This window comes from Sinocyclocheilus rhinocerous, unplaced genomic scaffold (assembly GCF_001515625.1).
Source record: "Sinocyclocheilus rhinocerous isolate Xijiao unplaced genomic scaffold, SAMN03320098_v1.1 scaffold2682, whole genome shotgun sequence".
NCBI classification, from domain to species: domain Eukaryota; kingdom Metazoa; phylum Chordata; class Actinopteri; order Cypriniformes; family Cyprinidae; genus Sinocyclocheilus; species Sinocyclocheilus rhinocerous.
This window is the reverse complement of record NW_015663712.1, coordinates 153,945-168,855: the sequence shown is the minus strand read 5'-3', so window position 1 is coordinate 168,855 and position 14,911 is coordinate 153,945. Positions and strand designations below refer to the sequence as shown.

Sequence of the window (14,911 nt, the reverse complement as noted above, 5' to 3'; positions counted from 1 at the left end):
GACTCAACCCTTTTCTTTACTGATTTTATGAAACTTTTTCAAAGCTTTATTTGAACATTTCGTACATGTTATTAGACACACTGTTGTCAGTCATGTTGTCATTTAAAATCTGCACATCCTTGGTAATGCTACTGTTTTAGTGTTTATGCAAACAAAAACATCATTTTAATTGTTTGTTGATTTTAAATATAGCTAAAACTTGGTGAAACAATTTGTGTGTTAGTACTTTTTGAACATTTCCAGCACATTTTAACAACACCGTGATAACCCTGATCACAGTGATAGATTTGGTCACTTTAATCCTGATAATAACTCTTCATGATGTGACCAGAGACGTGTGTTATTCACAATCAACCTAAACTAAAACGAGCCAGAGACCTGTAACTACCGGCCTGTTCAACATAAACATCCAGAAGACAAGACGCGACACGTCTCGGCTCCCGACAGACACGAGTGAGCCGCTCATGAAGCTCAGAGAGAAAGATCAGAAACGCTGACGGCTGGAGACGCACGGATCGATACTCAGGATCCTCAGATCAGGTAGCGTTCAGACGAGACCGATCCAAATCCCATATTCTGCGTATATTATTCTGTGTTATTGTTAAGCCCCACGAAAGCCACAAAAACATTATAAAGCACCATACAGTTTTTGTGCACTATATTCCAAGTGTTCAGAAGCGGTTCCATAGTTTAATGTGAGGTAGAGATGAATATTTAAGTCGTTGACGTAAACGCTGCGGCTGTCTGTCATCCTTTCAGCGCTCAAACTGCGCGTCGTGTTCGGTTTACGACAGTCAAGACGATGAACTCTCTTCAAGAGGCTCAATAAACTATCGCACAGCATCAATGTCTCTTCTCTTTGTGCTGCTCTGTATTGGAGCCTTTCGTATTATAATAGTTTTGCGCAGTGAAAGATTACTAACAGTCTTTCTTGTTCTGTCCTATCTATCATACGTTGCTGCAACATTACTGTGCTATACACTTAAATGTTATGTCTTTTAATTTTATAGTATATATTTATATATAAATATACTTTTTTTAATGAATGTGTTTTACAACAACACAAAGAGCAACGTGTAACATTTCAGTCCACTTTAGTATACTTTTATTTGTTCCCCACTACATAAAGTTGTTTCACTAAATGTTTAGATTTTATAAAATTATTGCGCACTCATGATTTTTCTAGAGTATCTTTTGCTGCCGAATTATCCCCAACCTAGTATTTTTGCCATAGATTATGATTATATATTTTTTCATTAAAATGAAGTTGTCTATATGTATTGTGTTTAACACACAACAGAGAGACGATCAGGTCAACACACAGAAGCATAGCACTTCATCATCTCTGCTTGCTTTGAACAGCAGCTATGCTAATTTCATCTCTATTTGCTTCTCTGACTCGCGTCCCGAAGCAGCTAGGAATTACACAAGCTTCAGTCTGGATCCAACCCTTACGAAGACCTGAGGAGAGATGATGCTAACCCTGGAACAACATACAGAACTACCAAACTTTGCTTAATCGCAACATATAATCATTGCAGTTAATAGTGTTCACCATCCGTTTCATTGCGTGTAATATGTAACAAACCGCATGATTCTTACTGTACACTCCTGACACAGTCACCTCTAATAACCTACTCCTAAATATAATGTAGAAACTTAACATTTTCTGTAAAGCTACATTGCAACGATTTGTATCGTTAAAAGCGCTATACAAATAAACTTGAATTTGAGTTATAGAAATTATGCATTGATTTAAAAAAAAAAAAAAACTGCACTGTTCTGTATCGGATCGGTTCTGAAAACACGGTATGGTTGCATCCCTGTGATCTCATACTGTAAATATATCAAAACCTAATTTTTGATTTTTAATATGCATTGCTAAGAACTTCATTTGAACAACTTTAAAGATGATTTTCTCAATATTTAGATTTTTTTGCACCCTCAGATTCCAGATTTTCAAATAGTTGTATCTCAGCCAAATATTGTCCTATCCTAACAAACCATACATCAATGGAAAGCTTATTTATTCAGCTTTCAGATGATGCATAAACCTCAATTTAAAAAAAAATGAACCCTTATGACTGGTTTTGCGCTCCAGGGTCACACATGTCTGCTTGAATGAAGGATGTATGTATGCAAGTTGTTATAAAGAATGCATATTATATAAGATCGGTAGACTTTCATTCATAAGAGGACCATATTCTTGTTTCTTTATGAGAAGTGGTTTTATTTCATTTTAATTTAAAGGAATGTTATGTGTCACAGCAGTTAAATCCGTCTCTATATTGCATGTTCAAACCTTAATATCATTCATACTATGTTAATAGATGTTTTCTCTAATGAGTTTGGAATTTTAGAGAAATGTTTTAATAAATGCATTACACTGTAACTATACCCATTCGATTTTAGTCGACTAAAACTTGACTAAGACTAAAACAAATTCAGATGCCAAATGCAATGGCATTTTAATTTATCCTACTTAGTTGAGCACATACCTTTTTTAATGCGCATTTTTAGAATTTATGTGCATCTTGGCATTTCCATCCAGTGTTTTTTATGCAATATTCCAAAATGTGCATAACAATAGATGGATGGAACCACAGCTAGTGTGATGGGTTTGATTCTCAGGGTTTCTGCAAGTTTTATGAAGCTTTATGAAGAATTTGAGGACCAGATTTAAGGGAACCCAATGTCTGAAATGTTCTCTAAATGTCCTGGGAGCGGAAAACGAGTTGTATTAGCAACTTCTAACAGATCTGCATTACTTTTCAATTCAAATCACACACAAAAAAAAGCTTAACTAGAATATTACTGTGCCATCTGCATAAAAATGCAGTTCTTCCTCAGTGTTTTTGTCTTGTTTTCCAGTACAAATGTACTACATGTACTGGTACTACATATTCATAAATCAAAATACACTAGCAAAATGACACGAGACGACTTGTTTTCTGAGAAAATGATCAAATTGAAGTGAGTTTAGAGTTAAAACAAGAACAAATCTGCCAGTGGGCTAAAAAAATCTATTTAATTAAAAGGGAAATCAAGTTTTCATAGCTCCTTGGCAGATATCTGTTCTTGTTTTAAGCATAAACTCCCTTTTGTTCAATTTCTCACGAAACAAGCCTTCATGTCATCATTTTGCATCCCCAGTAAATGTCTCTTGATTTAAGAATGTTTAGATAGTTTTACTGGAAAACAAGGTAAAAAAGGTTTTATTTGCAGTACATGCAACAATTAATGCCACAACTTTGTGAATTTAAGGCTTGTTGCTCTGATTTAAGACCTTAATTTGTGTTAATTACCCGACATGTGAACCTAAATGTTCATGTGCAAACACCTACTCAGCTATAACCCCAAAACTAAACAAAAGAATCAAATCTCACTTAGGAACGAATCAGTTCAGATAAAATCAGCATGACTCCACCCAATGATCTCCATCATCCACTTGTTCAACCTCATTCTCTAAGAGCTGTACTCCTGTTTGTTTTGCATTTATGTCCATAAAAAGTCTTAGGTTATGAAAAATCCAAACTAACTGTTATTTCTTCCAAAGAAAGACTGATTTCTGTGAATCCAGTGTGTGTGCGTGTGTGAAAGTGTGTGTGTGTCAGAGTGTGTGAGTGTGTCTGAGAGTGTGTGAGTGGGTGTGTGAGTGTGTGTGTGTGTGAGAGAGAGAGTGTGTGTGTGTCTGAGAGTGTGTGTGTGTGAGAGAGAGAGAGTGTGTGTGTGTGTGTGTGTGTGTGAGAGAGAGTGTGTGTGTGAGTCTCTCTGCAGGGATCTGGCACAGAATCAAACCTCAATTTGACACATCCACCACAAAACACCGGCGACCTCAACCTTCTCGCCTTCAGCCGAAGGAGGCCTGTTTTCCTAACATGGGGAATTTCCTTTTCCAAATATTTGGGAACTCGCAGAACTCCTTGAAGCCGTGCCAGACTCAGCCGAGAGCAAACAGGAGAAACATTGAGCTTTTTGGACACTTAATATTTGGCCTCAGATCATGTCAACCATTAGCTGATCTTTTACACACTTTTTCAGAGTTTCTTGCTGCTGGCTGTTGTTTGTCTGTAACACACACACACACACACACACACACACACACACACACACCTGAACAGCTGTTAAACACAACACACTCACATAAAGGCTAAAAGTGATTCTCCAGTGCAGAAAGACTCACTGAATCAAAGAAACAATCAGTTTGAGTCCTTCCACACATGTAACTGAAGCAGGAGAGCCGATCTCACACGAAACTCGCGCACAGGCCACAAATTAGAGCAAAAATCACTGACATATTCGAGGCTTTCGGGACAAAAGCAGCTGGAAAGTAACGTTACTTAGCTAGCGTTAGCTTGACGAAACCAGATTCACACGGCCGAGGGAACAGAACAAACACGATACACATCAACAGACAGACAGACAGACGAGTTTCTCCAACAATACAGCAGCAGCAGAGCTGACCTACACACCAAACATCAGCACTGGTTTAACGACGCGACCGATTCACACAAGGAGACTCGGTTCTGAGGCGCCTCAGATCGACGCGATTCCTCGCTGAACGTCACGTTAAATGAAACTCACCGCGTATCTGCAAACACAAAGTACACAGTAAGAGGCTCAGTAGCACGGCACCCATCTTCAACGCTCAGCCGCGCCGCTTCGCTCGCATCGCTCCGGATTCCTCGCGCTGAATCTCCGCCGCGGTTTTTCATCGATTTGATTGTTTCTGTGCTTCAGTGTGACCGCGACAGCTTGCCGTCCGTCTCCTTCCGCTCACAGGAAAAATGCCTGGTCCCTTCCAAACCCTTCCCCCTTTCCCTCTCCCTTTCCCTCCGTCGCGCTTTCTCTGCTCTTCTGCTCGCTGTTGTTGTGTTTCATCGCATTCGCGTCTCTCTTTCTCTGTCTGAGATCACAGCGCGGCGGAGACGCAGAACAAACGGTTTAATGTGGCGCGGATGAAAGCAGGGAAGCGCATTCCGATGGGACTAGTTTTTCACGCAGCGGTTCGTGATGCGGCTCGAAACACAAAACAACACAAAGCGCCACGAACCCGAATTATATTTCATTATTACTCATTACGTACACGTATTATGGTAGTTTATTAGACTCTCTCTCTCTCAGTCGAGAGATTGTTTTTCTCTGTGTGTGTGTGTGTGATTTGTGTTTGCAGTGATATTATACTACATCCATATACATTAAGCTACATAATGTGTATATATGTTGCTACTGCAATCAATGTAAAGGTTTTGTTTTTGTACCATGTCAATAAAAATCCATCTTCATTCAAAATGACTCTCTATCAACAGCTATGAGAGCATAATAAAATTGATAGAGATATATGTATGAGTCATTCAGTAATATACACTGTAGGTAAGTGTGATATATACAGTACAGATGTGTTATACACCTCTTGTGTCGAACCACAGCCTTGCAGCGGATAATAAACAATTTGTGCAAGTTTGAGTAAAAATGTTTTCATTGCAATTCAGATATAATATTATACATCTAATTTGCCGTCATTAAATTGTATTTGTATTAAGTATATATACCCTAGCAGTAAGATTGTAAATGTCATTTGAAAGAAACTCAAGATTGCATTTATTTGATCAGAAATACAGTATAAATTGTAAAATATTATTAGAGTTCAAAATGACTGTTTTCTATGTGAATATCTGTTAAACTGTAATGTATTTCTGTGATGCGCAGCTGTATTTTCAGCATCATTACTCCAGTCTTCAGTGTCACATGATCTTCAGAAATCATTCTGATATGCTGATTTGCTGCTCAAGAAACATTTCTGATTATTATCAATGTTGAACACAGTTGTGCTGCACAATATTTTTGTGGAAATCGTGATACATTTTATTTTTCAGGATTCACAGATGAACAGAAAGTTCAAAAGAACAGCATTAATCATTGTTTGCACTAACAAGTATTTTAAAAGAGCTTTTGAAACATTATTGTCTGTCATTTACTGTTGCTTGTGTATTTGCATAACTCTGAACCAATACAATTCAGCACTCTTTATTTATTATTATTATTTTTTAAATCATAATATAATAACAAATCTTTTAAATACTGAAAAAGACTCATTTTTATTTCTTGCAAGAGAAACAATCACATTAATCTCAAGGTGTCTGTAAAAGCCAAGGCTCACCAACAACAAACATATAATAACAGATTAGAAAATACCGAAGCAGAATAAGATCAAAACACAGCGAAAACATGAAACGCATGTGAGGATCTCGCGGGAAATAAAGCACATGATAGAGGTGCACATCCATTAGTGAAGGAGATCTGTGCTCTGGATCCGGAAAACACAGGGAAAGAAACTCCGCTGAACCCGTCCTTAACCATGTTTCTCCAGAGAAAACTAAACATGAGCCAAAGAAACGTCGTGCAGGAGTGATGCTGCTCACCATCTCACTCCACCTGAGTTCAGTGTATTGCTTTTGATTTCTCTCCTTCAATCTCGATTCACAGATGAAGCGTCGACAGCGTTCAGTGTCTACACCAAACAGCCTAAAGATTAAAACACAAAGCTTTTTTCCCAGAGAGCTAACGGGAAACACACTTCTCCGCTGGATTGTGGCGTCGCTGGTGTTTAAACCTCGTAGTGCAGGTCGTTGAGCTCCAGTCTGGTGTAGTGGCGTCTGTCGAACGACTCCATGGCTTTACGGGCCGCCAGAGAGAGGATGAGCGCGAGGAAGACGAGTGTGATCACCACGATGGCCACCAGGCTGTTCTTCCACATCACTCGAGACACCTTGGGCTTCCCTGGAAGAGACAGAACGGGACGACTGAAATCCCGGCGCTTCGGGTCGCTCTCCAGCTCAATCACCGCTGCTGTGCTTGTAGTTGTGCTTGTGGTTGTGGTTGCAGGTGTCGTGGTTGTAGTTGTGGTTGTGGCTGCAGGTGTCGTGGTTGTAGTTGTAGTTGTGGTTGTGGTTGTGGTTGCAGGTGTGCTGCTCGTCGGGAGCGTCGTGGCTCTGACGGGCTTCACTGAATGCGTCTCTGGTCTTGAGGGTTTGCTGGGTTTCTTGGGTCGGCTGGGTTTGATGGGTGTCCGTGGCGCTTTAGTGCTGCTGCTTTTAGTGGAGGAGGACTGTGTGGTGCTGGTTGCCGTGGTAGTGGATGCGGTCGTCATAGCGACGGTTTCCAGCATCTCGGGTGATTCTGACTCGGTCAGCGCTGCTTCAGTGGCTTCACTGCTGGAGGTGGTGCTGGTTGTTGTTGTTGTTGGTGCTGGTGTCGTGGGTGTAGTTGTAGTTATGGGTGTAGTTGTGGTTGTAGTTTAGTTGTGGTTGTAGTTGTAGTTGTGGGTGTGGTTGTAGTTGTGGGTGTAGTTGCGGGAGCAGTCGCAGGTGTTGTGGGTGTAGTCGTGGCTGTAGTTGCAGTTGTGGTTGTAGTTGCGGGTGTAGTTGTAGGTGTTGTGGGTGTAGTCATGGTCATGGTCGGCTGAGGCGCTGCAGGTTTGGCTGTAATTCTTCCAGTTCCTTTAGTTGTTGGATGAGTTAAACCTGAAAAAAATCAAATCAATAGCAGAAACCAAAGAGTGTTATTTTAGTATCACTGAAGATACTATTGTAGTTTTTTTATTAATATTCTGAATTTGTTTGAATATTTTTCATTTTCATTTTAATTCAACTAACCCTAACCCAACTGGTGTTTGGTGATGAGTTTTTGGCTCAAGGTCTGCATTTAAAGTCACAGCAGACCAGTCCAGTTCTTCCACACGGACTCAATCAATCATTTCTCTCTGAACCTTGCCTTATACACAGAGCCATTGTTGTGTTAGAATAGAAAAGGCTCCTGTCCAAACTGATGCTATAAAATTAGAAGCACACAATTCCCTAGAATAGCATTACATGCTTAAACATTAAGATTTGTACTCATGGAAATTACTAAAGTAGTCAAACCTGTTCATTAGAAGGGGGTGTCCCATGTCAATATTTCTGTCCGTATAGCATATATACACACACACACACACACACACACACTCATACTCACACACACTCACACTCACACTCACACTCACACACTCATACTCACACACACACACTCACACTCACACACATACACACACACTCACACACACAAACGCACACACTCACGCACACACAAACGCACACACTCACGCACACACAAACGCACACACTCACGCACACACAAACGCACACACTCACGCACACACAAACGCACACACTCACGCACACACAAACGCACACACTCACGCACACACAAACGCACACACTCACGCACACACAAACGCACACACTCACGCACACACAAACGCACACACTCACGCACACACAAACGCACACACTCACGCACACACAAACGCACACACTCACGCACACACAAACGCACACACTCACGCACACACAAACGCACACACTCACGCACACACAAACGCACACACTCACGCACACACAAACGCACACACTCACGCACACACAAACGCACACACTCACGCACACACAAACGCACACACTCACGCACACACAAACGCACACACTCACGCACACACAAACGCACACACTCACGCACACACACACACACTCTCACACACACTCATGTCTGGTCAGCTATCCTTGTGGGGACTCTCCATAGGCGTAATGGTTTTTATACTGTACAGACCGTATATTCTATTGCCCTACACCAACCCTACCCCTAAACCTACCCCTCACAGGAAACTTTCTGCATTTTTACTTTCTCAAAAAAACTCATTCTGTGTGATTTATAAGCGTTTTGAAAAGTGGGGACATGGGGTAATGTCCTCATAAATCACCTTCTCCTTGTAATACCTGTCATACCCTTGTCATTATACAAATTTGTGTCCTCACATGTCACAAAAACGCGCGCACACACACACACACACACACAAACTGCCTGCTGTTCTTCAGAAAAATCCTCCAGCTCCCACAAATTCTATGGTTTTCCAGCATTTTTGTGCATTTGAACCCTTTCCAACAATGACTGTATGATTTTGAGAAGGAAAAACGATGCATCTAAAACATTAGAGCAGAATGAAGATGTGTGTACTGTGATGAGTCTCCTGCTCTTCCTGCTACGGCCGGCCAGTGGGTGTGTCTAACAGACTCATCAGGAGAACGATGTCCACCTGTTCTTCCTGCTATAAGAGTTGTGGCTTTGTTGGTGCGTGAGGAGGCCTGGTTTGCTCCCGATTGCTTTATGATTGTTTTTGGTTTTGGAATGTTTATTTGGATTTTGTTATGAGTTGTGAGACTTGTTCTGTCTGACTCGATAACATCTGTGTCAAACAGAAATGGCAGTTCTTTTTCCTTTCTTTTGTTAATAAATAATTTGTTGCAACCTTACCAACCGCATGTCCTCCTTTCATTTGTTACGGCTTTGAGCCGGTCGTGACACATTTCTTAGTGCGATTGCATCATGCAGCATGCATTTAGCTCCCCCGAGAGTCAAACACGTTCTGTTCAAACACTAGATTCCCTCAAGAATCAGGCGAGAACAGAAACTGTCGCGAATGCATCGCATTGTTCGACTCCCTCGAGAGGCGAGCGTGCTCATGCAAACGCTGTCTACAATCTTGAGTAAAAGGCAAAGCTTTACCTCTGCTCTCAGTAGCCCTGTGAATGCATCACCATGAGCACACCATTATGACATGTAGGCATTTTTATATTTATGTAGCCTACACAATGTGATGAGTCTCCTGCTTTTCCTGCTACGGCCGGCCAGTGGGTGTGTCTAGGAGACTCATCAAGAGAACGATGTCCACCTGTTCTTCCTGCTATAAGAGTTGTGGCTTTGTTGGTGCGTGAGGAGGCCTGGTTTGCTCCCGATTGCTTTATGATTGTTTTTGGTTTTGGAATGTTTATTTGGATTTTGTTATGAGTTGTGAGACTTGTTCTGTCTGACTCGATAACATCTGTGTCAAACAGAAATGGCAGTTCTTTTTCCTTTCTTTTGTTAATAAATAATTTGTTGCAACCTTACCAACCGCATGTCCTCCTTTCATTTATTACGGCTTTGAGCCGGTCGTGACAGTACATTTCTATGTCTCTCTTTTGCTGTAGTGTGTCAGTAGATCAGTTTACATTTCCAAACATTCATTTTGCCATTAATTGTAATAATCCAGTGATATTTTTGTATGAACAACAGCCAGCGCTCCACACAGAGATCTGATCTGCTCATCATCCAGTCTGTCTGCGATTACATGAAGAATCAGAAGAACTGAGGCGACATCCCCAAGAAACCACGCCAATGACGTACTGTCCGATAAAACAGAAGCGTGACTGCTGATGTGACTGCGGCTCTGCTCACCCTTGAATATGTTGTAGGTGTTGACTCCGGCGCTGGCTGTCATCAGCGGACAGTCTCTCTCGCTCGGGCAGTGGAAGAGCTCACAGTTGAGATGTCCGGACCACTCCGCCGGTTTATACACCACCAGATTACACTTCAGCCCTGTGAGAGCAGAGACGCAGATGAACAGCACTGTGAGGGCGCTCCAAACGGCTGAACAACTACATTCGAATTTTGCACTTAAATGTTATCAATATTTGAATTGAAAAGGCATCATTTCAGTTAGGGTGAAAAAAAGCTTTTGGCTTCTCTCCTGAGGCCACAAGAGCAAAATATTACTAATGCACATTTATTACAGCAATAAAGTAACACTATTATCTGTGAAAAAGTGCATGATGTTTATAAAACAAATATACTTAAGTTGCTTAAACAATTCTAAACAAAAAAGCATCATGTATGCATAGTTTAATAAATAAAAAAGAAAAGAAACGAAAGCCAATCACAAAGAGCACTTTCTTCATTTAAAAACATGAGATGCAGTGGGACCGCCATAAAGTCTCGAGACATGTTTTTTAAAAGTTAATTTTACATGGCTTTCTAAACATGCGGCTCTCTTGTGCGAAACAATAGATGTCCATCTAGAAAATGCGATAAATATGCGTTCTGTGTGAACGGCTTGGTTCCAGTAGATCTTCTCTGCATTGATGTTCTCTTTCTCTGCAATATTTGGAATGAACATCGCAGCAGCGCCGCTTCAGCTGGACAGACTAACAAACACATTAAAAACCAACCACACTTACATCGTCATCGCATCTCATGCGCCGCTGATAAAGCAGCCTGACGCACACATAACATTCAAATGCAACGTTTTTGCATTCGAATGAGGATTTTTATTTCACACCTTGTGTTTGTGTCACACCTGAACCGATGTCCTCCGAGCAGCAGGTTAAGATGCAGTCTTTCTCTGACGACTTGGCTCGGGCCACCATGACCGTTCCCTTCTGATCCAGAGCCACACGCGTGTTTACAGCGACGTCCCGATGCTGCCGAGAGTAGCACATCTCTCTGTCGGGGTCCGGGGTCCCGCCGCAGACGTGCAGGACACACAGCAGCAGAACACAGCTGAGGAACATGACGTGATGTTTGAGGAACACCGAGCAGAAGAGACAGACCTGCACACAGCAAACCAGTCCACAATCAGAGCCCTGAGAGAAAAGCCAACGAGCGTCTCGATCGAGATTACGTTATCTGTTCAACCCTGTTTATGGATCCTGAAGTCCAAAGAGCTCGATCCCGTCATCATCAGCTCTTGATAAAAACCCACATACCAAGAATACTGAAGATTCAGAGAGATCGCACATAAATCAACACCATCGGGTCATGCACATTCAGAATCAGATCAGAAAGAGCCAAATTGCCAAGTATGTTTGCACATACAAGGAATTTGTTATAGTGTCACAAGCTTCCAGTACATGGAGACAACAACAACGCACAGATAATACAAATAAGATGTGAATAAAATACACATGCATAAATATAAACCACAAAAAAAAGAATAAATTGTATGTACAGGTGTGCTATAGATAGAATAGGAATAGAATAAAATAAAATAAAATAAAGTTGTAGGGATGTACTAGGATTTAGGGTGATAAATAAGTATAAGGTTATTGCACATACTTTAAATAACATTCATTATTATTGCCAATGTATGTTGAATATTGATGAGCTTTGAAATGATTACGAGCAGGCAGTGATGAAGGCTGATCTCCATCCGATCCGGTTCACAGGAAGAACTTTGATCTGCTGTAGAGGAACGTTTATCACAGACCGTCATAAAACGACACCTTCACCTCTGCTCTCGTCACCTTCGAGCTCATTCACAACAGGACCAATGATCACATCACTCACACATGACTTCTGAAGCAGAGAGCTGGTGTGACTGATGAATGCAGCGTGATGGAGAAACTGCTGGAGGGGTGCAAAGCTTCTCTAGATCAGATGCCTGTGTGCTGTGATGCTGATGTGATGATGCTCTGTGATGTGTTGATGATATGATGTGATGTTATGATGTGATGATGTTCTGTGATGTGATGAGCTGTGATGTGTTGATGTGATGTGATAATTACATTTACATTTTGACATTTAGCAGACGCTTTTATCCAAAGCGGCTTACAAATGAGGACAATGGAAGTGATGCGATGTGATGATGATGTGATTATGTGATGTTATGCGAGGATATGATACGTTGTGATGTTCTGTGATGATGTGATGTTCTGTGATGATGTGCTGTGATGGTGATATGATGATATTCTGTGATGTGTTGACGTGCTGTGATGATGATGTGATGTTCTGTGATGTGTTGATGTGCTGTGATGATGATGTGATGTTCTGTGATGTGTTGACGTGCTGTTATGCGATGATGTGATATGATGTGATGTTATGATGTGATGTTCTGTGATGATGCTCTGTGATGTGATAATGTTCTGTGCTGTGATGATGTGATGTGATAATGTTCAGTGATGTTATGTGGTGTGGTGTGATGATGCTCTGTGATGATGATGTGATGTTCTGTGATGTGATTATGTGCTGTTCTGTGATATGATGATATTCTGTGATGTGTGATGTGATTATGTGATGTTATGCGAGGATATGATACGATGTGATGTGATGTTATGTGATGTTGATGTGATTATGTGATGTTATGCGAGGATATGATACGATGTGATGGGATGTGATGTTATGTGATGATGATGTGATTGTGTGATGTTATGCGATGATATGATGTGATGTTATGATGTGATGATGTTCTGTGATGTGATGAGCTGTGATGTGTTGATGTGATGTGATAATTACATTTACATTTTGACATTTAGCAGACGCTTTTATCCAAAGCGGCTTACAAATGAGGACAATGGAAGTGATGCGATGTGATGATGATGTGATTATGTGATGTTATGCGAGGATATGATACGTTGTGATGTTCTGTGATGATGTGATGTTCTGTGATGATGTGCTGTGATGGTGATATGATGATATTCTGTGATGTGTTGACGTGCTGTGATGATGATGTGATGTTCTGTGATGTGATGATGTGCTGTTCTGTGATATGATGATATTCTGTGATGTGATTATGTGCTGTGGTGATGTGATGTGGTATTGATGTGCTGTGCTGTGATGATATGTTGTGATGTGATGTGGTGCTGATGCTGCGCTGGTCGCCATGGAGACTGAGCATCACTGGAAGAGTGTCCGGTGTGTATGGGCCATCATCGTGATGCAACCCTTACGAAACACAGAACACCTAAAAACCACCATCAGCCCGAATTTATATTATTAAAGCCAGGTTAGCTGGTTTAAAGAGTGAATGTCACGTTCAGGAAATGAATTACTGGTTTTTCTCGCTCATCGACACGATCAACAAAAGAGTGAGCGAGTCACACAATGTCCCGTTATCCGTGTCGACAAAACCCAGAAACCAGAAACCGAGCGAAGAATCAGACAGAGAGAAACAGATTCGCACTGAGTCGGTTCGCCAACACAAACACGTTCATCGTGTGAAATATCGCTTTGATTTGAACACAATGAGCGAATGATGGAGATCAAACACCTACCCTGAGATCAGCCGCTGCTGTGACCCATTTCTGCGTCTTTGTCCTCCGCTGGATGATGATGATGAGGATGATGATGCTGATGCTGATGCTGTCTCTCGCTCACACACACACACACACACACACACACGCTGATCCGCGATGCTCACAGATCTAAATGTTCAACAGCAGAGAATGAGAATCATTCATGAATGACACGTCCTTCAGCGGCTCTAACGGGTGTAAACTGAATTAGTCTGTAAACTGGTAATGTGTCGTGCAGCTGCTGTAGCGCGTCTGCGGCTCTAGAGGGCGACACTCAGCGAGCCTCCCACAGAACAACACAACGCTCACTATTAACGACTTCTTTGTTGTTTATATGCAAAACTTAAATACCACAATAACACAACATTACAGAGAACAACAACACGTGGAAGAACACACAGAGGGGGAAATAAACAAATGGCATTTTTATTAATTAATTGTTAAAAAATATTTTATAAATATTCATTATAGTGATAATAATAAATCTGAAGCTAATGCTTTACAGTTGGGTTTAAATTGAAGGGATCTTGTTATGTGAATGTGAGACTTGCCCATCATACAAACAAATGTTTTAGGGCATGATAAATACTTTTAAATAACTTTTATTTTATTATCGAACAAAAGCTCGTCCGTACGTCTGAAATTATCATTCGGGTAGAGTGCGAATCATCTTGCATAAGTTTGATTAATTGAATTATTATTAGAAATAAAACAATATATTAGCATATTTAATACAGAAAATATAAACGGAAGTAAAAAATTCCATTCATATTCGCCATTGTGGGATTGATTTTTAACGATAACGTATAAACTTTTAATGACAGAGATCCTGAGAGCTGCGATGTTGTTAATCGAAGGTTTATGCTTCTGTTGAAGCCATCAGTTCGCGTGTTTAAACGTAATTTTAAAATAACCATGTTGAACAGCGGAATTCCTGGTGAAAACTACATTACCCATGATCCTGCAGAGGAAGCGTGATGCGTCATGAGCGC

General features: G+C 41.0%; 1 pseudogene; it reads right to left on the bottom strand.

Annotated features, from left to right (window-relative positions):
* Positions 1-5,852: 5,852 nt before the first annotated feature.
* Positions 5,853-14,135, bottom strand: LOC107729021 (cell wall protein DAN4-like; annotated as a pseudogene).
* Between the last annotated feature and the right edge of the window lie 776 nt (positions 14,136-14,911).